Here is a 3,718-nt window from a genome sequence, read left to right as displayed (position 1 = left end):
ACTTCAGATCGGTTGCTAGTGGGGATGATGGAGCGTTGGATGAACTCCAATCATCCTCTAGCCACAGGCTTGAGGTCCAGTCTTCTTAATTGAACCGGCTTGCCTTTGGAGTCTCTTTTCCATTGAGCTCTTTTAACACATATGTCCATAAGGACTTGGTCCAACCTTTGATCAAAGTTGACCCTTCTTGTGTAGGGGCGTGCATCTCCTTGCATCATGGGCAAGTTAAACGCTAACCTTACATTTTCTGGACTGAAATCTAAGTATTTCCCCCAAACTATTGTAAGATAATTCTTTGGATTCAGGTTCACACTTTGATTATGGTTCCTAGTGATCTATGCATTGGCATAGAACTCTTGAACCATTAAGATTCCGACTTGTTGAATGGGGTTGGTCAGAACTTCCCAACTTCTTCTTTGGATCTCATGTCAGATCTCTGGATACTCATTTTTCTTGAGTTTGAAAGGGACCTCAGGGATCACCTTCTTCTTGGCCACAACATCATAGAAGTGGTCTTGATGGGCTTTAGAGATGAATCTCTCCATCTCCCATGACTCGAAGGTGGAAGCTTTTGCTTTCCTTTTCCTTTTCTAGAGGTTTCTCTGGCCTTAGGTACCATAGGTGGTTATGGAAAAACAAAAAAAGCTATGATTTTACCACACCAAACTTAGAATATTGCTCACTCTCGAGCAAGAGAAGAAAGAATAGATGAAGAAGAAGAAAATATGGAGGAGAGGGAGAGAGGGTTGTGTTTCGGCCAAGGAGGAGAAGAGATGGTTGTGTTGTGTGAAAATGAAGAAGAATTGAGGGGTTTATATAGTGGAGGGAGAGGGAGTAGGTTTGGCTATTTAGGGTGGGTTTGGGTGGGAAAGAGATTTTGAATTTTGAAGTTAGGTGGGGTTTATGGGGAAGAGTGGAAGGATGTGAGTGGTGAAGAGGTGATGGGAAAGAGAGATTGAGGTGATTGGTGAAGGGTTTTGGGGAAGAGTGTTATTGGATTGTGTGAAGAGGAGAGAAGGTGAGTTAAGGTAGGTGGGGATCCTGTGGGGTCCACAGATCCTGAGATGATCCTGTGGGGTCCACAGATCCTGAGGTGTCAGGGATTCACATCTCTGCACCAATGAGGCATGTAAAATGCCCTTTTCATGCAATCCTGGCGTTCAACACCAGATTGATGCTTGTTTCTGGTGTTGAACGCCAGCTTCATGCTTGTTTTGAGCGTTGAACGCCCATTTGCAGCATGTTTCTAGCGTTGAACGCCAGTTCCATGCTTGTTTCTGGCGTTCAGCACCAGCTCTCCTCAGGGTGTTTTTCTGGCGTTTAAACGCCAGGATGTTGCTTGTTTCTGGCGTTCAACGCCAGATCCATACTTTGTTCTGGCATTGAACGCCAGCCAGATGCTCCTTACTGGAGTTTAAACGTTAGTAAGCCCTTCCTCCAGGGTGTGCTTTTTCTTCTGCTGTTTTTGATCCTGTTTTTAATTTTAATATTTATTTTGTGACTCCACATGATCATGAACCTAATAAAACATAAAAGAACAATAAAAGAAAAATAAAATAAGATAAATAAAAATTGGGTTGCCTCCTAATAAGCACTTTTTTAATGTCACTAGCTTGACAGTGGGCTCTCATGGAGCCTCAAAGGTGATCAGGTCAATGTTGTAAACTCCCAACACCAAACTTAGAGAGTTTGAATGTGGGGATTCAACACCAAACTTAGAGTTTGATTGTGGGGGCTCTGTTTGACTCTGTACTGAGAGAAGCTTTTCATGCTTCCTCTCCATTGTTAAAGAAGAACACCCTTGGGTCTTAAACACAAGGTAGTTCCCATTCAATTGAAGGACTAATTCTCCTCTGTTAACATCTATCACAACTCCTGCTGTGGCTAGGAAAGGTCTTCCAAGGATGATGCATTCATCCTCCTCCTTCCTAGTGTCTAAGATTATGAAATCAGTAGGGATGTAAAGGCCTTCAACCTTTACCAACACGTCATCTACCAATCCATAAGCTTGTCTTACTAACTTGTTTGCCATTTGTAATGAGAATATGGCAGGTTGTACCTTAATGATCCCCAGCTTCTCTATTACAGAGAGTGGCATAAGATTTATGCCTGACCCTAGGTCACACAGAGCCTTTTCAAAGGTCATGGTGCCTATGGTACAGGGTATTAAGAATTTACGAGGATCTTGTTTCTTTTGAGGTAAAGTTTACTGAACCCATGTATCTAGTTCACCAATGAGCAAGGGATGTTCACATTCCCAAGTCTCATTACCAAACAACTTGGCATTCAGCTTCATGATAGCTCCTAGATATTGAGCAACTTGCTCTCCAGTTACATCTTCATCCTCTTCAGAGGAAGAATAGTCTTTAGAGCTCATGAATGGCAGAAGGAGATTAAATGGGATCTCTATGGTCTCTATATGACCTTCAGATTCCTTTGGGTCCTCAATAGGGAACTCCTTCTTGCTTGAGAGACGTCTCATGAGGTCTTCCTCATTGGGATTCACGTCCTCTCCTTCCTCCCCAGGTTCGGCCATGTTGATTATGTCTATGGCCTTGCACTTTCTTTTTGGATTCTCTTCAGTATTGCTTGAGAGAGTACTAAGAGGAGTTTCAGTGACTTTCTTACTCAGCTGGCCCACTTGTGCCTCCAAATTTCTGATGGAGGACTGATGATTGGATTTTTGATGGTTTAGAATTTCACAAATGAAATCTCGTTGAAGTATAGTCTCTAAACCAACAATAATCCTTTCATGAAAAAATTTGTTTGTCACAAGTACAAACCCCTAAAATTTATAAACCGAAGTATTGAAACCTCGGGTCGTTCTCCCTAGGAATTACAATAAAGTGTCTTGTTATTGGTTGTGAGTTATTGATGAGCGGATAATTTATACGCTTTTTGGCATTGTTTTTAGTATGTTTTTAGTATGATCTAGTTAGTTTTTAGTATATTTTTATTAGTTTTTAGTTAAAATTCACTTTTCTGGACTTTACTATGAGTTTGTGTGTTTTTCTGTGATTTCAGATATTTTCTGGCTGAAATTGAGGGACCTGAGCAAAAATCTGATTCAGACACTAAAAAGGACTGCAGATGCTGTTGGATTCTGACCTCCCTGCACTCGAAGTGGATTTTCTGGAGCTACAGAAGCCTAATTGGCGCGCTCTCAACGGCGTTGGAAAGTAGACATCCTGGACTTTCCAGCAATATATGATAGTTCATACTTTGCTCAAAATTTGATGGCTCAAACCGGCATTCAAAGTCACCCTCAGAATTTCCAGCGTTAAACGCCGGAACTGGCATCCAAATGGGAGTTAAACGCCCAAACTGGCATAAAAGCTGGCGTTTAACTCCAAGAAGAGTCTCTACACGAAAATGCTTCAATGCTCAGCCCAAGCACACACCAAGTGGGCCTGGAAGTGGATTTTTATGTCATTTACTCATCTCTGTAAACCCTAGGCTACTAGTTCTCTATAAGTAGGACCTTTTACTATTGTATTTTCATCTGGGGACATCTAGTTCTTAGATCATTGGGAGGCTGGCCTCACGGCCATGCCTAGACCTTGTTCTTATGTATTTTCAACGGTGGAGTTTCTACACACCATAGATTAAGGTGTGGAGCTCTGCTGTACCTCGAGTATTAATGCAATTACTATTGTTCTTCCATTCAATTCCGCTTGTTCTTGTTCCAAGATATCACTTGTTCTTCAACTTGATGAAT

The sequence above is a fragment of the Arachis duranensis genome, chromosome 8 (genome assembly GCF_000817695.3).
Source record: "Arachis duranensis cultivar V14167 chromosome 8, aradu.V14167.gnm2.J7QH, whole genome shotgun sequence".
In the NCBI taxonomy this organism is placed as follows: domain Eukaryota; kingdom Viridiplantae; phylum Streptophyta; class Magnoliopsida; order Fabales; family Fabaceae; genus Arachis; species Arachis duranensis.
Note: the sequence above shows the minus strand (reverse complement) of the source record.